General features: G+C 35.9%; 1 protein-coding gene across 1 annotated transcript in view; it reads right to left on the minus strand.

Annotated features, from left to right (window-relative positions):
• Positions 1-23,570, minus strand: part of LOC150076069 (alpha-catulin-like) — a 330,340-nt gene that overhangs the window by 107,197 nt on the left and 199,573 nt on the right. The window lies entirely within an intron of this gene.

A 23,570-nucleotide genomic window follows, 5' to 3' on the forward strand; every position in this document is an offset into this window, starting at 1 on the left:
AAGAGCTAGAGCACCCTTTTCAAAGAATGGTAAACCCTCAAGAAAACTCTTGACAATTTCCATCTCACCCCAAAAATCCTCAAGGAACAAGACATGATCAATGTTGAGTTAGTTAATTAATTTAAGTAATGGGCAGGGAAACAGTCCATCAATAAACTTTAATTAACTATTTAAGAGTGTTAAAGATGGACTTAGCCCTGTATTTCTTGGAAGAATATGCAACCTGATGGTCTCCCTGCATAACGGGGCTAGTTAACTCTTTTGTAAAAACATATTATATATTTTTACAAAAGAGGTAAGGGACCTGACCTGAAATAAAATCGCTAAAGGTGAGAAGATTAGCAAACATGTGTATTCAAGAGATCAAGTATTAAATATATACTTTTAAATTCCCTCATTTCACCATTATGTATTCAACAGAAATTGTCTGCAACCGGAAAAAGTGGACATGGCCCATTCAGAGGAATACAAGATTCTGCAGAATAGCATTAGCATTATAATGCAAGAGGCATATGATGTAAGAAAGCAAGCTTATAGAGCATCAGCCCAAAAAAAAAAAAAAAAAAAAAACCCTTCTCATTCCACCTATCCAAAATAAAATGGGGCTTCCAGACCTGTATGCAATACTGAAAGTGTGGCCTGACCATAGCCTTATACAAGGGGATAATCACCTCCTTATCCCTGCTTGAAAAATTCCTGTATATCATTGACAAGACCCCCATGACCTACTCTGGCAGCCTGTCTGCTCAGAAAATTTCATATCTGACTGCACAATTACCCCCACGTCTCTTTCACTCTCCACTACACTGAATGTAACACCACTCAGTTGGTACATTTTCTGGGGTTACTGATACTCATATGCAGTACTTTGCATTTGTCAATGTTAAACTTCAGTTGCCACTTCTCAGCCCATCTGCCCAACTTTTCCAGATCCTGTTGCAGCAACATACTGTCATTACTGTTATTAAAAACCCACCCAACCTTTGTATCATCTGCAAACTTTGACATTAAGCTTGATATATTTATCAATATCATTGATAAATATATAAAACAACAACGGGCCCAACACTGAACCCTGGGGGACACCACTAATAACATTAGCCCACAAAGAGCAGTATCCACTGATTACCACTCTCTGTCTTCTGACAGAGAGTGGTACTCAATGGATACTCCCACTCAACCATCCTTTTATCCATTGTAGCAAATTGCTCTTAATGCCATACTGCTCCAATTTGTACAGTAGTTAACGTACAATGTACTTTTGTATTAAATCTGCAATTATTAGCATCCTACTTCAACTCTTACATGGGTCAAAACGTGCTCTAGAGCTTACCTCTTGTTTTGTGTTGCCTTGTTACACTCTTTTTCCATGAGTGTTTTTCCTACTGCATGAAATTTGCTTGTATCCAGCCACTTTCTGAAAAAGGGGGGCAAATCCCTTTCTACAATTATCATCCCATGCAAATACTCCAACTCTTTGAGAAATCTATCAAGCACCAAATCTTGCACTATCTTGAATCCTTCCAAAAATCATCGGTTTCCAATATGGGTTCTGTCTAGATTGATTCAATTATCTTGGTTTATAATAACATATATAATAATACATCTCAGTGACAAAAAATGACTGAAAAAGTACAGTGAAACAGTTACTCAACATTTCCAAAGCTTTCATCATGTTTTACATAAAGGTCTTCTAGACAAGCTTCTAACTTATGGTTTACTTTCTGTTTTTTGCAACTGGATAGCCAGTTTTCTCTCTGCCCATTCAATGTGGGTGATGGCAGATGGCCCTCTTGTCTTCTAACTTTTCAACTAATACTTATGTTCCCAAAGTTCTTTTCTTTATTCTCCCATTATTAATGACTCTTCTTTTCTCCTGATCAGAAATCATGTTTATAGTTTTTCTGAGAATAGCACATGCATTCCACCTTCCACTTTGGGAAAATCCACCAATTCCTTAAATTCAATCTCTAAGTGACTCTTCAACAGAGGACAGAAAACATATATAACATCAATACTTCTCTAAACATCAGCCCTGTCTTATTTCTCACAGAAAAAAAAAAAGTCTGCTGCTCACATACTGACCTTCAATAATATTCAGATTTCTAGACAAGATCAAATATCAGTATTGGAGATAACTGACTTCCAGTGGCATTTATTTCACAGAAGCAGAGTTTCCTCTTAATAACTTTAAATTTAGTATTTTGTTTTTGTAAAACAGTTCAAATATTATATTCTGTGACAGTATAGTGGGTTTGGCACCTTTCAATCCTTAGAAGTCTAGGTTCAAATCCTACCAGAAGAATTCTTAAAGGTATCTTCAATCAGGTGGCATATCTGGAACAGACAGAGAAACTTAGACAATATAATACTTTGTTTACTATACTAATGCTAAGACTTCGTTGACCTTGGAAACATTGCATAGCAACTCTGTTGTTATGGTCATGCAATAGCTATGCAGAAGCTGCAAGAAAAATTGTCAGTTTGAAATTTATTGAACAGTTATGAATGTACACTTCATATTAATATTTCCTTGAAGTTGAATATATGCACATATATTATCATATTTAAAATTATCTGGACAGCTTGTTTTTCTCCTTTCAATAATGCTGCATTTAATTCTTGATATTTTATAGAATTTTTATGAAGAGTATTCAACTGAGATTGTAACTGTTATATCTTCTTGGTGTTTCTCATTGAAGTATTGTACCATACACAAGCAAAGGAAGCATTTTTCATAACATGTTCAATTCATGAAGATATTCTGTTCACATAAATAAGTGATGTAAGACATTAAAACTGTGGTCAGTATGATGTCACTAATGTTCAATCATGCACTCTGATAGAAAAGCCATTCAACAGCTGCAACTTTTCCAATAAGCCTGAGATTATTAAAAATGGTAGACCTCAATCATAATCATATATAGAGGGCAAGTGAAAAGTCCCCGTTAACCTCTATTTGCACCGTGCTGGAAGTGGGTAAGTCCCACACATGCCTTAGGTAGCATATATGAGTGGCACCTAGTCCCAACTCTCCAGTGGCCCACTACCCTTCAACCAGTCATTCCATAATTTGGATATGCATAAGTATTATGAAAACGGTACTGTCAATTGCATGAGCAATGTTGGCTGTGGTCATGAATACACAGAAGTCAAACAAATTTTTGGAAATGTATCCCAAAATTCACATACTACAGCATAAAACAGGGTGGCAACTGATTAGCAAATTTAGGGAAATTGGATCAGTTGCAGTTGTGCATGGTCTAGTAGGCTGTCAGTTTTAACAGAGGATACAGTACTGGACATTTCTAACTGCATCATAAGAAGTCTGAAAAAGTCAGTTTACTAGCTGTAACAGCAAGCAGGCATCTCATATGGCTCAACAAGGAAAGTGTTTAAAAAACATCTGAAGTTGCATGCACATAAGATAATATCCACGGATGAACTGGAATAAAATGACCATGTGAATGATGCTAATGGTTTTAAGACTTCCTTACAGCTAATATAATACAGTAGAGTGTAAGTTATCCAGAATAATTAATGTCAGACCTCTTCCAGATAGCAAAATTTTAAGGATAATCAAACGTAAGGAAAAGTTAAATAAATTCTGTTATAATGTATTAAGGTAAAAGAAAAATACTTTAAATAGCGTGAAAAAAAAATTGATTTAATTAAAAAAATAATAATAACTTATTATTATTTTACTGCAAATTTTATGTGGAAAAAAAGTTAAAGTAATTTTTAAAATAATGTTTGATCATTTTTTTGTTGCTAAATCTCTCAAGTTCCAAGAATATCAATTTGATTATCACATTCTACCTGATTTTCTGCCCATTTCAGTGCTGTTTTCTTTTCGTTGACATTTGAGCGTAAAAAACTGAGAATAATAATAAATCGCACAGTTTCAGGCAAATATTACTGTATTCTTACCAAATCTGGACCTAAAGTAAACATAATATGAAATGAAGAGAACAAAATATGTCATGGCAAATTGGGTTCATGGAAGTGAACCCAATTTTCCATGACATTTTGTTGGGTTCACTTCTGTGAACCCAACAAAACTCCATCACTCGTGGTTTCGAAGAAAACCCATTAGTCCTCCAACATTTCACCAGATATACAACGTAAAAAAAAAACAATGCTCTTGTAGCATAATAAACATCTGTCTCAAATACTACCATTGATAAAAAAAAAAAGAAGAAGAAGAAGAAGAATTAACCTTCCAAATTATTCCGGTAACTGACATTCTACTGTAGTTACACAGTATAGTGGCAAAAGTTGCTGCATGACATGAACTTTGTAAGGAAACAGTTTTAATTTCCTCAAATACCACATAAAAAAAAAAAAAAAGTAAAGTGCAGCCATTATCAACCCACTGCAGGGTGGAAGCCTCCTCAACAATTCATGCTGAGGGAAATGGACCATAATCTGCCACGCTGGTCCAGTGCGGGTTGGCAGATCGACCGTATTCAGCAGTCAGGGGCTTGAACCCCGGTCTACTCAAAGAGCGTGTGCTACTGCACTCCCGCTCCTGCCCACTTGGCTACGGAGGCCGTTTCCATTTATTAACTGCATTATGACATCCCCTTCTGCTGCAAAAGCTTCCATCATGACATATATGTTCTGGCTGTCAGCCTCTCCCTAAGCAGTGCTAAATGTTCCTCAGTCACAACAGTTGATGTGCAAACATGACTCGCAATGTTCACATTCCCAGTCTTCTATATCACAGATTTTGACAGTGCTATATGATATTTAAATTGCCTATAAAAATTACATTGCATGGAACAAAAATCAAGTTGGGTAGTTTTAAACAACCCTGTTTTGAAATAATGCTCCACAATGAACATGTGCTTCTCTGTTCTGAACATGTTCATTCATTGCTTGCACTGCCCATGCAGTTTTACATGTTGTCAACAGAAGGCAACACCATAAACAATATAGACTTACTTCTAAAATTCATGTCTCTAGCACTCTTACTCAAAATTATTCACATTTTCATAGGTTCTTGCTTAAAATGATCACCCTGTGTCAGGTGTATTAAGAACTTTATCAAAGAGGTACAGGCATCACTCTTCGATACCAAAGAAAAGATCAAATCATTTCAAGAAAAACTGACTCTTTGGGGAAGAAGAGTGGAGTTTGGCAACTTTGCAAATTTCCAATCTCTTGACGAAATCACTTCAAATCCGTATATCAACTAGAACCAAAAGGTCGTGAAAGCATTATAGGGCAGCTTAAAAATCTGAAAGAGACTAGAGAAGGAATAATTCCTAATGACCAAATGAATGAGGTTTGGATACAAAAACCCTTTTCATACTGAGTTAGAAAAAAATCAGCGACAATGACCAAGTGAAAAATGAGCTAATTGACCTCCAAAATAACCAGAAACTCCGATTTGAATAAATAAAGTTACAAAATTTTGGTGTACCCTTGGAGAAGCATGTCCCATTCTTACCAAATGTGCTTTCAAAGCTTTAATTCCATTTATAACAACTTATTTCTGTGAATCAGGATTCTCAGTTCTGTTCTCTCAATGAAATCCAAAGCAAGAAACAAACTGGACATTGAATTTGATATGCAGGTATCTCTTTCAAAAATTGTATCAAGAATAAAACTATTGGTTGACAAGAAACAGAATCAAGGGTCTCACTAATTTATTTGACTGTGTTCTGATAAACATTTAACAACTTTATGATACTAAAAAATGTTGGTATGTACCAAATAAAGTTATCTTTATGAAAAATTAATTAATCTGATTATTTATTTTCTTATGTTATTCTAGTGTTTACCATGCATATGCACGGTAAACACTAGAATTTATTCCCTTTCATATTGAATAGGGGATATGAGAAGGATTACTAAAAGCCAAGGGGGATACGGGGACCAAAAAAGGTTGGAAACCCCAGCCCTATGTGAACTGTGTGTATAAGCAGTTGCTGGCACTTTTCTTATATATAGAATTTATAAAATATATAATATTTAAAAAATTTTATAAATTCATACATACCATCCAGTAATGGCTTTTATATGGGATATATTGTTATTGTATTCCCAATGCTGGTACCCTTTTGGCCCGCAAATGTTCAGGAGGTAAACCCAAATGGTTAATAAAACTGATTTAATAATAACAATACATAAAGTAATACATATTATGGGTTGGTTTTTTTTTTAACTGATGGAAAAATAAGTTAAGTGAACAATGTATTTTGCATGAAATAGGAAATTAAATAAACGTGTGCATGATTATATCTTTGTAGTCATAAGAAAAGTCACCAATACAAGCTACAAAAGAATTTGCTGCTACTTCCAATTTTGGCCAAGTACTGTATGGTCATTATATCTGACCTCGAAAAGCACTATTAAAAGCTTGGAGTAGTTCTCAGGTCATTAGCTGATTCGCCACATTCTACCAGAGGATTACAGTGCATCGCCAAAGGACGGCTCGCTCACGAATTTACGCAGCGTTAATCAAGCATAATGACAATCAGGTAGGCCGGCACATCACCAAAGGAATCACTTGCTTTTCTTGTTTTTAAAAAAAAAAAAAAAAATAGAGTGGCATTTATACACACACTCCCTCTTATTCAATTTATAAGATTTCTGTATGTGTGTGCACCTTTACATTTGTAAAGGTGCACACACATACAGAAAGCAGACGAATTTCACTTCCGCTAGTTTACGTTGTTAGGATAAAACCTTCAAATTGCTTTCAAAACTGATTTTATTTATTTATTTTTTTTTTTTTTTAGGAATTAACTGGAATTGATTGTGTTACTGTCAAAATTATTAAACATTATACACATTACGTTGTTTTGTTCGTTTGAAATACGCAATTAAGAACTAAGGCTTCGTTTATGTTTTCTAAAAAAAAAAATGAAAAGTTACGGTTGAGCAGGGATATAGAAAACAAAACACGAAACGCTAAAATCAACATGGAACTAATCAAGCTCCAAAGAGAGTCAGCCCGCCCCTTTTCTTTGCTTTAATAAGAAAACCCCGATAGCCCGGGAAAACGTGATGCAAACTTGGGATGGCAACAATTCCGCTTAAAATGGCTCCAAGATAAGAAATACAGTTATGCTTGATCGACCAGAAACTACTCCATCGCAAGTTACGTTTACCAGTGAAGCATTCACAAGAATGTCAAGCTGTGATAACCAAGCCAATATATCTTTAGAGGTTTCACAGATGTCTGTTACTCAATAGCCTCCCTCTTATTGAAACCTACTTTACCGTGCACAAATCAAATCTACTAAAACGTCAGATAAACGACTGAGCACTTGCCCAGTTTCTGTTTTTAACTTTTACCATCAACCATTATCGAATCACCAAAATATCCAACGTTATTTTCATCGTCGCCGGTATCTTAAAATGATAAGAATTCTGGTTGTTATAGCTATATATAAATGAAACGGTAATAGACACATGTACAGTAAGTTAAGGAACCAACGTGTGAGGTGAAAGGGTCTGGCTAGGTCGGTTTACGAAATCCAGGACATCGGCGACCCTATTCGCTTGGGAAAAATTTAATATTGATAGTTTTAAAAAAAAATGCAGAGCTGATAAAAACAAATTAATTAACCACACACACACAAGTTGGGTTAGGTATGCCTTAAGGGCCAAAGCAACCAAGGTTATGAAGATTCAACATAATGTGCCTGTAACTGCATGTATTCTTCAGTTTTCCGCACGAAAAACCTGAGTTCCTGAGAGAAAAAACTGCGCAAAACTCACCTGAGACCAAATAACTCAACCACGTTGTGGAAAAAAAACCATAAAAATTCCTGGCTTAATTGACAGAATTCAAGCGGGTCTTTTCCACCTGATGTAGGAGAACGGTAATTATACCCACTGTGCTATAAGCAAAGGCCGATAGAATCTGACTTTTTCTTCCTGAAACTTGTCCGCTATTCATTCAACGTGCAGTAAACGTCACTAATTCGTACCCTTTATATTTCGGATTGCTCTCTCTTTTCTTTTTTTTTTTTATGTACATATTAATTACATTTAAGAACAAAGATTTTCCTCCAATTTTTTATATTTTTTTCAGAATGGTTTCAGTCCATTAGCAAGAGAAGTAAAACTATTGAAACGTTATCATTGGATAATGCATCTGCTCGTCCCTCCGCTACAATTTTATCAAGCGACGATTTATTTATGGAAATATTAAGCGGTTTTTTTTTTTTTTTTAATACCTTCCAATCCTCAATTCCACAATCCTCACACAATCAATGGATCAGGAAATCATGTGTATCCAGAGAAACGTACCAACTGTGTTGTACTATACTTAGGGTGGCAGAAAATGAAAAAGACCTGGGAGTAGTTGTGCAATAAGATGTGGAGTTTTCTGAGCAGTGCAGACAGGTGGCCACGGCTGATCATGGGATTTGTCAATGATATACAGGAATTTTGCTAGTAGGGAAAAGGAGATGATTATCCCTTTGTATAAAGCAATGGTCAGACCATGCCTAAGTACTGTGTACAGGTCTGGATGCCTCATTTTAGGAATGATGCAGAGCTGCTTGAGCTAGTAATGAGAAGGGAAACAAGATGGTGAGGGAAACGAAGTGGTCCTCTTACCAAGAAAGGCTTAAGTTCTGCACATTGCAGCGGCTGGAGCCTAGGCACCTGCGAGGTGATCTGATTAAGGTATATAAGGCCTTGAATGGGTTGAGCAGGCTCAATTCTGATGGGATTCTTCCGCTTGCTCAGATTACGAACCTGAGGAGGCCATAAATTCAAATTGAGGAAAGACAGGCCGAGTGGTCAGTAGCGGGAGTGCAATAGCTCACGCTCTTTGAGTAGATCGGGGTTCAGGCCCCTGACTACTGAATACGGTCGATCTGCCAAGCCGCACTGGACCAGCGTGGCAGATTATGATCCATTTCCCTCAGCATGAATTGTTGAGGAGGCCTCCATCCTGCAGTAGGTTGATAATGGCTGCATTTACCTTTTAGTTGCAGAATGTCGAATGCGGGTGGTTGATTGTTGGAATAAGCTTCCATCTGCTGTTGTGGAAGTTGATAGCTTAAATAAATGCAAGGAGGAACTGGATAAACTTTTAGAGGGAATGGATGTGTGAAATGTTTTTTTTTTTTTTTTTTTTTGCTGATGCTACATGAGCTCATACGCTTGCTTTCTTGAATCACAAGGCTCTACTACTACTATTATCTAAGAAATAACGGAAAAGCGTTTGGTTTATTTATTTATCGTGATGATTCTATTAACAGTGAGCAAAACCAAGAGAAATAAAGACAGTGGCCAATATTAAAATTTATAACATAAAAGGCGCTATTTACATCTGGACTGTAAGTTGAAATGAAAGAACTAAAGCGGAGTACAAGAGTAAGGTGCAACACGTACAGACATCCACAATAGGTTTTCAATAGCATGATGCTAGTCTGCTATAAAATGACAGGGGGAGAGGAATTCTTATAAAAAATTCAAAAATCGTATTCTTCGTGTTCTAACATACATTTTTTTTATTTATTTATTTTTATCGCATTAGTTTGTGTCCTAATGTGTTTATGCTCTAATAAATACCAGTTAACTTAACATGTGTTGCTGGATTGTTAATAAAAGCAGTAAATAATAAATATTAACACTACTATAAATGCAAGTTTTCCCCTATCTAAAAAATAGGTGCCTCCGTAGCCAGGTGGGAAGGAGCAGCAGCAGTGCGTAGCAGACGCTTCTTGATTAAACCGGGGTTCGAACCCGTCACCACCAAATACGGAAGATGCGGAAAGGTCAGAGAATGACCACCGCGTATCCCGGAGCAATATGGCCTTAGTTGCTAATGCTCCTAAAAACCAAATAACAACAATAACTCTAAAAAATAAAGTCGTTAAATTGCCCAGAGTTTTGTAGTTCATAAGCTCCTTGAGCCTGTTTCGCAACGCAGGGCTCGATGGACAACGAAATTTTTGAATAGAAAATATAGTAGGGAAAATATAGAAAGGACTATATTTTCCCTACCCCTTAAATTGGTGGTTGTACAATATATGCTTTTGTGTATGCTCCGCCATCACAAGCCCTATTGGCAAACGTGGATAAAGGTGGCACGAATTTCCTTATTAGTGGCTTTCTGTTTAAATTATGCATTTTTCAAATTTGTACGGTAATTCGTTTTAAAATTCCTCGAAAATCTAAAGCTTTCAGAGTGAAACTGAACAAAATAAATAATAACACGAACTGTTATTTGCGTATAAACTTCAATGGGCATTTAAAGGGAATGAGAGTTTCTTGGAGAATTCGGGGATAGAGCTACTAAATCGATATTTTGGCTATGCTAATAGCATTCTGAAGATCTAAACTAATACTGTTGCAATCGAGTTTGGAAACTGCATCACAATGTTATTACATTGTATGGGCATCGTGTCATTTGAGGCTTACCCCATCATGAATATTACTTTTTTTTTTATTATTACTTTAACCGAGGGAGGGGGAAAATGAGCTCAATATCCATTAAAATCAGTAACGTTGTTTTATGCATAACAAACGCCACTCCTCTTACCGCTTCCTTTATGAATACGCAATGAATTGCTAGAGCGAAGCACGATTACATGGAGCTTTGAGGCGATCAGAGACTGCAAGAGATTAGTACAGACACTGGTTCACTAATAATTAAGAGACTAAAAAAATAATTAAAAAAATTGGGGAGGGCGCTTCACATACAGCAGATGTATCACAAGATACGAAAGTTGTCTTTTATTACACAAAGTACACACTTCAACAACTACAACAGTTTTTCAGTAACATGAACCTAATGTATATCTACTATAAAGTAACGGAAAAATAAAACGAATGAAACAATCACAAAGTACAGTAGTTGAGATTCAAACATAACATAACGCGAGATGTTACGTAGTGTTTCTTACAGAGAGAGAAACCATATTTTTTATGTATTTGTGATAACGCCTGTTCTCCAATCATGGCACAAACTTTCAAGGTTATGTTACCAAACATGTCTGAAAGTTAGAATATGAATTGAACATACTATAGATACCACGATGTCATTTACAGTAAGAAAGCAAAACATGTGCCAAATCAGTAAGATATTTTGTTCTTGTTAAATAGGCAAATTAATAAGACTAACAGTTATAAAAATGTCAATGGTTTAACTGTTGATGATCCTGCTCAGACTGCTGACAGGCTGAATAGGTATTTTACATCTACATTCACACATGAGGAATTCTTTAGGGAGGGGGACGCCAGACGTTGCTACACAATTTTGCCGATAACTGAGGAAAGTGAAAGAGAAATTGTTGAAGTTAAACATAAAAAGGCACCTGAGGTGGGTGGGATCTATCCAATTGTATTGAGGGCTGCAAAGGAGGTAAACAAACCCTTAGCCATAATCATGAGAGAAACTGAAGTTTCTTTTTCACTAGCTTCCACTTTAATGGGAAGCTAGTGAAAGAGAAATACCTATCCAGTCACTATGGACTGGATATGTGAGAATGTATCCCCAATTCACAAATGAGTGACAGATCTGTTAGCTAGCCTAACTTCTGTTCAAGGAAAAATAATGGATTCACTGGTTAAAGAAGTAATGCAGGACTATCTAGACAGGAGTGCAATTATATTTAAGTCACAATACGAAATTTTTAGAAATCTTCAAGTACCGTGTTAATAGACTAGAAAAGAATAGCGAAAGCTTAAATTTCAGTCACAGCATTTACGGGGAAATATTGTCTGACCAATTTGATTGAATACTAAAGATGCAGTGACAAAGGAACTGGATGCAAAAAATTATTTTGATATCATAAACTTGGATTTCAGGAAAGCTTTTGATACTGTTTGCCCATAAAAGACTGCTGTACAATTTGGAGCAGTGTGGCATTAACGCAAAGTTACAGCTATGGACAAAGGGATGATCGAGAGGAAGAAGAGAGAGGGTAGTTATTAATGGACACTCAAGGAAGAACTAGACAAACTCTTAGACGGTATGGATAGGTGAAATGGGATTTTTTTTTCTTCTCTTTTTTTTTTTTTTTTTTGATTGATGCTGTATAAGCTTACTTTCTTGCTTCATTTGCTACTATTAATACTAATATTAAAAGTAGCAACACAAACCCGTCTGTAGTATATACATTCGGGGGGGAGGGGGTACAATCGAAGATCGTGTATCTGAAATAGTCGAGATCTTCTTTTGAATATCAGAATATTTTGTATAATAACTATTAACCACTTTTGATGTCTCAAATGATAAATACTGGTGATCATATTCGTATATAATCAACAGCATGATAAAAACACTGAGCAGGACGAAGCATGTTCAAAAACACTGCCACAGTCAGTGTGAGAACACGACAATCTGTTATTGACGATGTTGTTGTTGTTGTAGGGTTTTAGGAGCCTCAGCGACTAGGGCCATATTGCTCCGTATATACTGTCTGTAAATTCTGTTTGCTGGACGAGAAATCCTGCTACCCTCGCCTGAAACCAACTAACTCAGCCACGTTGTGAAAAAAAAAAAAATAAAATAATAATAAAAAACATGAAAATCCCCCACGTCATCGACAGGACTCGAACTCGTTGTGAAGAGGACGGCGATTCTACCAACTATGCTACCCACGAGGACAATATTCCCAATCTCTCTGATCATTTTCACTAGCTTCCAATATCGCAGATTTTTGATGGTGGCTTACGATAACGAAATTACCTACAAAAATCATGTTCATGTTCAGTTGTTTTGAGGTAATGTTCTAACATGAGCAACAAGCTCCTCATGCTGAACTCCATGTTCATTTACTGCTTGTACTGCGCATGCTCCGTTTTACAGATTGTCCAACAGATGGCAACACCATGCACAGAATGTCATTTGTAAATTTCATGTCTCTAGCACTCTTTTACTCAAAGTATTTGCATTTTCACTGGCTCTCATTTAAGATTATCACCCCGTATAATAAAAAAATATGCGAATAATAATAAAGAAAGAAAAATAAATAAATACATTTAAAAAAAGTAACTTGATTCTAACTAGCAGCCACGGAAGATGGTTTCCGTCCTCCGCTGTTTAAAAACGATGTCTGGGACTGTAATTTTTTTACAGTTACTGAAATTTGTTGTTATTTGTTTTTTCGTCAAAGCAAATAAAGCTGAGAGGCATCAGTATATTGAATGGTTGCACTGCCTATTTTCGTGAATAAAAAACCAGTAATCTTCTCCTGGTGCCGAATGACTCGGACAGACAGACAGAAAGAGCGAAGTGCTCTTTTTTTTTTTTTTTTTTTTTTAATGCCGTTTATTGTGAAGCATGTTACCTTTGCTTGTATTAGAATTCGAATAAGTTTCCGCAACTGCACTAGTCTAGAATATTTTTACAGGAGCCAGTTTAAAGATGGAAAATCAACACTGGGCTATTTCTCTTTCTCACTGAAGGAGAAAATTTAGTAGAATTGTCATTCTGGGCACACGAAAATGTCTTTGTTGTGTACAGCGGACAATATTGACAACTGTTACTATGCATACAGCCCGTCGCTGTCGCTTTCCTTTCTTTTTCACCCCCAGGGAATTTGTTTACGGTTTCTTCTACTTGAATACAGAACTCACGCAGCACCAAGCTGATGTAAATGAACCCACCGAAAAGCTAAGGGTCTGCTCATATAAAAGCCCAAACCTATTAAATGCAACTTTAGTAATTACTAAGGAAACCTGAAATAAAATAAAATGTTTAAACAAAATTAAATTAAAAATAAATGTTTCTGTACAAAGCGAATTAAAAAAAAATGAAATTCTAAATATAAAATCGTTTTATTCATCTTAACTTTTTGAAACTCTACAAAAGTTTTCTATCTCTTTTAAATATTTCATACAATTCATCCCACTAATTTATTTGTTGTTGTGCTGTTGTATAGGAGCATCAGCGACGTATATATTATTTCTATAAACTGCGTGTTCTGTGATCGATTACCCTGTTTGCTGGACAAAAAATCAGAGTTACCAGAAGAAAAAACGGTGTTGCCTCGCTTGACACCGACTAATTCAGCCACGGTGTGGGAAAAAAAAAAAAAAAAAAAACATAAAAATTCCTCGAGTCACTGAAGGGATTCGAACTCAGGTTACACGAGGGCCAAATTTCACAAAAGTATTTCTCTCCCTTTCACTTCGCTTTATATAAAGGAAGTCAGGGTGAGCTAAAGGGGCGTATTATAATTTAATTTATTTATTTTTAATTGGTAAGCAGCAACTGCATAAATATGATTAAATGCTCAAAATGATGGCATTACCTTCGTACTGGTATGTTTGACAAACTTTTGCAGGGCCGGATTCCTTTTTTAAAAAAAAAACTCTTCACTTTTTGCGTGTTCTACAGTCTGCAATTTGCGATTTTATTTTTAAGATAATTCCACAAAAAAAAAAAAGGAAATAGAAAGAAAAAAAAAATTTACGTCGGAGGTTATCTATCCCATAGATCAAAACGTCTTAATCTTCTTTCCAGGAAAATTATATCTAGCGATGACGTACAACTAGAAAATAATTAGAAGGGGAGAGGCACTGTCCTACATCAAATAAACATCTTTTCCTTGAAACCATGGCTAGATAAAATCATTGTGCAATGTTACTGCTGAAGCTGCAACAACGACATAAGGAGCGTGATACACACCGGATAGCAATTTTACCGCTAATATAAATAAAATACATTAATTCCAATAAAAATTAAAAATCATACGCAGAAAGGCATCGAACTGAAGCAATAGTACTTGCTCACTGGAAGCCTAGTTCAATTACGTTGACCTACATTCGTAGTGGCATATTGCTTACAGAGCGGTAGTCAGTGTTTAGCTATCCTGGAATCCTAATTATTTCATTGACTGTAGTACATTTAGAACTTCTCCCTGAACCATCCGCTCAGATCCGTTCAAAATTCATGCATGCTCTTCTCGAATATGATATGTCAATAAATCCATTTAAGTTACTGAGTGCTTTCTTAACTGAATTCCAAGTTTGAAACATGCCAAATGTGTAGAGTACATTACGTACGGCAATGTGAGCGCCAGGTCATTAATACAGCACTCAAAACTAAAAATTGCATGGATAGTACTATATCGTTGTAATTAAAGTACATTCCCAGCAGATTCTTTTATTGAAATAGGCATAAAATGGGATTTTACATGATAGATCCGCCCATAAAACAGTTCAGTGCAAGAACACGCATTCTTAATGATAACGGCAAATAATAAAAAGAACCACGTGCCAGTTTTTTAAGAATTTTTTACGGATATTATATATCTCTAAAAAAATACAAATATTATATTAGCTACAATAAATCCTTTTACAGCAAAATAATTATAATGTATAGCCTTACAATGCAATGAGTGAACACTAAATTTTGCTCAAATCGAAACTCAACCCCTTACATCAAACTTACGGTTGCTTAGCTTTATTATGCTTATGCCCATCTCACATCTAAGTGGTAGTTGCTTACATTATGAAAGAGAAACTGAGTGCTGAAGATGGTTCCAGACCAGGTTATCTGTATACTGAAATACCGTACACAAGGACTTTTAAATAAATAAGATAATAATTGCCTTTATGAAATACAATAACTTTACTGAGGGCCTACAATACCTTTATTGAGGTTTAAAAATTCAATTGAGGGCCACCGTAGCCGAGTGGTCATACGCAAGGGTGCATAAGTACACGTGCCTTGAGTGACCGGGGTTCAAGCCCATGACTGCTAAATACGGTGCTGTTTCTTGTATTTTGTCTATCTTATGAACTCCTCTGACCGTTTGGTCGTCCCGGGGTACAAACAGAAAATTTATTTTTTATTTATTACAATAAAAGTACGCGAAATGTGTGCACTTGTATTATAAACAAACCGCTTTTCTACCATCATCAAATTTTTATCATTTAGACCACCGTAGAGGTTTACCCTTTTCCAATTTTGGCAACAAAAAGTAAAATGCCTCGATACAAAAATGCATTGTTGAAAGCTCTTGGGTTTGGTATGAGAAATATCGTCTAGGAGCCTTTAACACCTTAATGGTAAGAATAATGAAAAGGGGCAAGCAAGACACATTTAAAAGTTATAATACCAAAAGTAGTCTTTACATCTTTTTCTGTGTATAATTATTTCCTGTGAACATGTCGCTTCGAAAAGTTTTAGTCCGACTTAAGAAATAAAGAGAATAATCGCTCCATATTCATTAAGCTTTTTAGACCTTTAAATTTTAATGTCAATCTACGTAATGTTTTCCTTGCTGGCAGAGGTATGGTGTTTGTAGACAGAAGTTGGGTTGGGCGATCAATATTGAGACCGAGGGGTCTGGAACACTACTGTTCTGACAGTGGGGAAGATGTTTCACATTTTTTATGAAATTTATATCGCCTTCACAAAGAAATGTTAGCGTGTTGGACTAGGAGAGTTGGTTGGAAAAGAAGCATCCTATATCAAAAATAAAGGTAATCCCTGTTGATTTCATAATAATTATTTCCATATTGAGTTATCCCGCAGAAGATTGTAGGAACCGTTATAGTTTAGTTCTTCGTGCATGTTCTTTGAATTCAATTAAAAATAAATTCTTTTTGGAACCATTTTTAATTTTCTTTGTCGCGATGAATGAGAAGGAAAAAAATTACACTTTCTCACGATTATCAAATGTTACAAGATGCAGAAAAATATGCAACATCAATGCAGGTAGCTATCACTGAAAACATAACATACAAGAGGATAATGCAGAAATTTAAGAAACTCAACTCAATAAATAAATGCATAAAAAAATATGAAACAGCTGACACTAAAGAAGAAAAATGGTGGCATGATAACAGTGCACTTATCATCATTTACAAAGCAATCTGTCTGTATGTGTGTGCGCGTGCATGAAAGAGGGAGAGAGTGAAAGGGCTTATTTTACCAAGTACCATATGATGCTCTCAAAGGCAAAAAGGCGTTCAAGGACAATGGAGACCAACGTGATTCAATGATGATTGATGAGATTAATGTCACTGCTATAATGGTTATCATTGAACTTAAACCTATAAAGGAAGAAGGGCAGTGGATAAAAATGTAAACAGCACTGTTCAGTTTTTCTAGGAAGCAAACTGAACAGCATCATAGCATAATAGAAAATACCTAAAAGTATGAGATAGATGTAACTGTAATAATAAATAATCAAAATAATTAGAAGTACGGTACCGTATACCAAACATCCTTTCTCATACAACTGTATAAAGTGACCATCAATTCCGAGAAAGACAGTTATCGTGTCTCATTTTTAACTTCTAACTTTTAAAAGTTAGAAGTTAAAAATTTATTTTCGCATTAACGCACTAGGATCCACTTATTTTTAGGTGTTCGTAGGACCTACGTCTCTTCATTCCGAGGGCATCTACATTATATCAACGTTGAATTCTATTTTTTCAGGCCCTATTTTTTTTTTGTAGGCCCTCGGCACAGTGTCTAATGGAAAAGACAGCCCTGACAGCATCTTCAATTTTAAACTAATAGCAGAATAGTCTTTCGGTGAGATTCGTTAAAAAGACTTCGATATTAAATAAAAAAAATAAAATATAGAAATTTATTCATTCCAAATCTGCTTCGATTATATTTAACAATAAAGGCAATGAACACTTTTATTTCATTTATAAAACTTCATTCTTCTCCTATTAGAAGCCTATTTGTTCCTATTTTACAGACTATTACGTAGTTTACTTACTTTTTAATAATTCAGTGAAACAAAACATAAAGGAACCAATCCAAATGCTGCCAATATAGTCACAAAGATTAAACTGGTTGCGCAAAAAATTACTTAGGCTAAATAAACAAAGAAAACTTATTATTCAGAAAACATTATGGATTGAAAGCAAATTCATGATAAAAAGAAAAGAAAAGAACCATGCCCAGTAAAAAGGTCATAATGAACAAGACACAGAACCACAAATCTTAGCGAGTACGAATGCCGAATGAGAAAGTGGCAACACACACAAAGGAACAGAACCCATTTGGAAAGACTTCAGTCACTAGAAGTTTGCACATAATGGTTGACGTTAACAAGCATTCGAAGTTTTTCCAAACAAATAATTATCTTCGCAAAATTGGAAATAGTTCTGGTGGAAAAAGTTTTTTCTTTCTTTCTTTTTCCTATGCCTAGAATAATTCTCTGCAACTTTCTAAGGAAAAATGGGATGAAAAAGGAAAAAAAGAAAAAAGATTAATCCTGTAATTACATTCACTTGACAAAATCAGTTTCTACCAGAAGCCCATCCCGGTTATCAAATTTAACAGTAACTAGAAATTTTCTTCTGTAAAATACAGTAATTGGGGATTAAGTAAAGTTATTTGCCATTAATATAATAAAGAAGGCTTAAAAAAATAAGCTAATAAAAAATCAAGTAAGCTGCCGAAACAATTAGGAGTAAATTTGATAAAAGATATTTATAATTTTCTGAACTGCAAGCTTACAGCATTGGATAAACTAAACATTAAATTAATGTTCAGATCATTCCCTATTTGTATTTCTCATAGATTTAAGCTACAATAAAACAAGACACGCGGCATGAATATTAACTTAGTATATTAAATGGTTTATTCTTATGCTTGGCTCCAAATGACAGAGTCCACCGCCAACTTTCAATTCTGTGAAATGATGCCAAGCATAATACTGTCCTGAATTATTAAAACACTACCGAGAAATAAAGAAGAAAAGGGGGAGGGGGGGGTACTGTTACCTAGGAACCATCGATCAGCAACAGAAAATTGTTCATTAATCTAATAAAAAAGGGAGTAATTTTTGTTGAAAGAGTGCAAGTGATTTCTCAGAATTTTCATTACTTGAATCATATAAATCTAAGAAACTATATTATCAATTCAACTGGCATTTTAAAAATGATTTATCTAAATCTACCAAAATAAATCAAAATAAGACGTAAACGTAACAAAATTAAACGTATTAGACGGTTGCATTATCAAGGCACTGACCAATAAGAGATCGGTACGCAAATTAAGCGGAAAATCCATATAGAAATTACTCATTGGTGTACAGTACTTACAACGGCTATGAGAAGCGATGAGGCATGGCAGGGTGCCAGTCTAGTTGGCGTTGGGGACAAAGATTTATGATGCAACAACGCATCATACAATAACAAAAGCTGTGCAGATCTTCACGACCTCTGTTTAAGAGTCCGTGCTTCCAGTCCACTAGTCAGATTCTTGTCAGCGACATTTAGAGGCACTTCAGTACCTCTCAGCCACCACTTCAAGAATTCTTCATCGTCTCTGGCTGGAGAGGGTTGCTACCAAACCGCATATACTAGGCAAGAGAACAATGGAGAATAGAAATGGTTCGAAAATCACATATCTACTCATTTGTCGCTAATACTAGACTGTCAACAGTTAACGATATCCGTGAAAAGTATCTGCTACTAAGTCACTGTTTACCAGAAAGAAATACCTGCTTCATGATACCAATTGGTTTTCGATAGTAATATAAATAAATAATAATAATAATTAGGGCTCAATACTACTACTATTAATAATAGTAATAACAATACTACATTTTAAAAATATTCTTTAAAAAGCTGTCAAGCTGAACATGAAAATCATATCAAAGAGAAGAGTGCTGATTTTCAGCACTCTTCTCTTTGATATGGTAATATGTGAACCAGCATATACACTCAGTGATCAACGAATTGTGACCACACCAGGACTATGCAAGTCAAAGTGATAAAGTAGCAGTTATAGGACGTAGTAAACAATGCGAAGTCAGCCCACATGACAATTAGGAAGAGGAAGTTCAGGAATGACATCCGAGTTGTAGTTAATGGCGAGACGATTCCAAAAGTATCATCTCATACTGACCTAGGATTAACGTGGGATGAAAATTTAAATTTCAAAGATCACTTCCTGAAGACAAAGAAGGAGACCTATGCTGCATTCTGGGCTATCCGCCAGGAGCTCATAGGCTGCCACAACATCAATCTGCTTTGTCAATACACTGATCAGTGTCTCACTCCTATACATTTATATGCATCTGAAATCTGGGTCCTCAGCACCTGCCTCTCTGCGTAACAGATTCTTGGCGATGGAATACTAGATTTTGCGGTGGCTGAACCGTTTAGGAGGGAAAACTCCAAATCTATTCTTCTAGGCATGACCCCCTGGAAGCTCACTGTTCTCAAAAAAAAATCTGTCCACACTCTCTAAGCTGCTAACCCGTCAGATTGATGCCCCATCGATAGAGGATATTATCTCACTTCCCACAGCAAGTAATAGAAACCACCAGAGCGGGCAACGTCCCCTTAGGATGAAGCTCACTGTCCTGGACTCCCTGAAAGGAATGTTCCCGTGTAACACGATTCAACATTTCAACACCTTCTCCATAGATCCAAATAAGTTTGGAGAAAATAGAAGATACAGAAGTGAAATTATCAATGAAATCTTGACAAATCACCAGAATTACTATAAAATGCGAGCTTTATTTATATGAGAAATGTAAATAATTTAATGCAAAAATATAAAGCAAAGCAAAGCAAATTGTAATGACAGAAGAAATGATATGTAGGACAACCTGTATTTGTAATTGCAATATTAATTTAATATCAGTTTTATTTTAAAGTTACTGCTTTTAAGTGAATGTAATTTTCTAAACAATTTCATTATTTTAAATATCAAAAATTTGTATAAAATTGTACGCTGTATTTAAAATATATATATTTGTACACCCTCCTAGCCCCACTGGCTGTTCAGGGGATGAACCTAAGGTTAATAAACAGATGATAATAATAATAATAATAAAAGATATCACGGGGTTTCAAAAGGGCATGATTTTGAGAGCTGGTGTGTCGGGTGCTTCCATATCGGAAATCGGCATGTGTTATTGGTTGCTCACGGCCCATTGTGGTTAAGGTGCACAAACAGTGGTGTCGAACGGGTCAAACCACCTTCCGCCGACAGAACTGTAAAGGCTTACGCAAGGCGGATGCTCGTGGTGAGAGCGAAGGGTGCAGCGCGTTGTAAGGGCTAAACGGCAGATCACTGTGCGACAGTTTACATCCAAATGCAATATAGGGAATGCAAGAACAATATTCCAAATGATAATGCGTCGCACACTCAGATGTATAGGGTTCCACAGCAGACGACCCAAAAAACACTCTTCACCGCTGATCATCGTCGACGGCGAATGCTGTAGTATCAACAACACGCCGGTTGGACACTGGAGGACTGGAAACGAGTGTGCTGGCCGGATGAGTACAAATACCTGGTGCAACACGCCGACGGACGCCTTCGTGTGTGGCGCAAGCAACACAAAGTACATGACCCAATCTTGCATGATGTCCACTAGCCAAGCTGGTGGCGGTGGTTACTGCTTAAATGGTCATGTTTTGGTGACAAGAACGAAAACCCCTGGTGCATGTGGAGCAATGTTTCATTGGTGAGTTCTACCGGCAACTCTTAGGAGACTATGTGTGCCATGCCATGTTGCATTTTTCCGAGACAAAAATGGAATCTTCCAAGAGGATAATGTGTCGTGTCATCGGGCTCACACTGTGCACGAATGGTTCCAGGAATACAGTGAAGATATCATCCATCTTAATTGGCCTGACCTCATTCCAATTGAACATTTGTGGGATGTTTTCGAACGGAAGTATGGACACGCAACAGTCATCTATATCGACATTGTGCAAAGGCTTGCAGGCAGCACGTCTGCAGATCCCTTCGGACGTCTTCAGACATCTATTCGAGTCAATGCCTAGGCGAATAGTGGGCCAACACGGTATTAGGTAGATGGCCATAATTCAGTGATCGCTGAGTATATATATGAACCACACTTTACCAAATAATCCACATCAGTACCATGCGAACGTTTGTTGCGCAAAGTTGGAATTAAAGCGGCCTCTGTGGCCGAGTGCAGTAGCACACGCTCTTTGAGTAGACCAGGGTTCAAGTCCCTGACTGCTAAATACGGTCGATCTGGCAACTCGCACTGGACTAGCGTGGCAGATTATGGTCAACATGAATCACTGAGGAGGCATCCATCCTGCAGTGGATTGACAATGGCTGCAGTTTACCTTTTACCGTTGTTTTACGCAGTCGCAGTAAAGTTCATAAACTAGTATATTTAAAATGTAAATGATAAAGAAATGCCCATTAAAGGTGAATTTTTTTTTTTTATCAAAAATGAAGAACCGTGACTTTTAATATTAGGATTCTTCATAACTTTAAATAACATTAGAATAATATCACTATTAACCAGTTAAATAATAACAAACTGTTATTATTTAACAAATACTGACGACACAAAATTAATGACAGCACCGTTTGCTTTTATTAAAATTAAGAAAGTAATCATAATCATAAAAAAGTAATCAAAATCAAAGTTGTTTTTAATAAAAATCATCACATACAGAAAATATTGCCTGTAGCTTCACAGGCAAAGGTGAAGGCACTAAAAATCTGAAAAACTCACAGGGGAAAAAGAAAACCTATTATTTCTGTCTGAGATCGGATAACTACAGTCCAATCGAAAAGGATTTTAGAAATTCCTCTAATTATAGACGGAAATCATATTGACCAAAATCCTCTTTCGATAATCAGTGGATTAACACCTCCTAATAACAAAACTGGCAGATATATCGCAAGTCCTTTTCTACAGTAGACTTTCAGAATAACGGCACCTTCGGGGATTCAAGATGACGTTATTTCGATTTTTCCATTATCTAGAAAGTTTTATTTTTAATATATTTAATGCAGAAATAATGAGGCTAAATAAGAAATAGAGAGATTAAGAATGCAATTTTATTAACCGCACATAAAAAAACAAAATGTTGACGATCCAATGTTATATTCTGCCATTAATACACTCCTACTTACGCCCGTTCTATTTTCTATTATTATATTAAGTTTGTCACTAAGCTTTAATTTCTTAATTATTCTTCATTTCTTCTCTGTATGAGGTTTATTAACTTGAGAAGCCATAGCGAGAGGTTTTTAATTTAAAATAAATGTAAAACAACGCTATAATCCGTGATAGCAAGTACAGAATTCACTTTCAAAATGGCGAATTTAAACAAAAAGAAAAGTAATCACGTGACTTGCCGTTTTCTTTTTTTCGGCGCTGCAAGATATCTGTGCTGTATCTAAACATCCGATCTCAATGTGCCGTTATTTCGACAGTCTACTGCCTAACTAAATTTATAAAACAGTTTTTATTCCTATAATGGAAGTAATCTCTCATCCGTAACGCCTTCACAACGAGTTATTGCAATATGGCACCACATTACAAATAAATGGCAGATTTGAAGTTCAATATCGAGAGTCAATTCGTTCTGAAGGTTGCCTTGTGAGAAATCAATGGCGCTTAAGAATAAGTGTCTAATTCAAACCGATCTGTAAGCATAGCTAGCAAAAGGACCCCTAATGCTGTTAATATTAATCAAAACTAATGATAGATACTTCGCATACGCAATGTAGAATTGAAAGTTTATTTACTTTCAACAAATATCTTTCAAAGTAAGCACAGATATCAAGAGGCATCGTCCCACACACACCCACTGCTATTATAGTAACCCTCAATTAGATTGCACAGATTCATTCCGTTATCTACGCACGTGCTTTCGGAGGA

The sequence above is a fragment of the Mastigoproctus giganteus genome, chromosome 13 (assembly GCF_048544385.1).
Source record: "Mastigoproctus giganteus isolate SK-2022 chromosome 13, ASM4854438v1, whole genome shotgun sequence".
NCBI classification, from domain to species: domain Eukaryota; kingdom Metazoa; phylum Arthropoda; class Arachnida; order Uropygi; family Thelyphonidae; genus Mastigoproctus; species Mastigoproctus giganteus.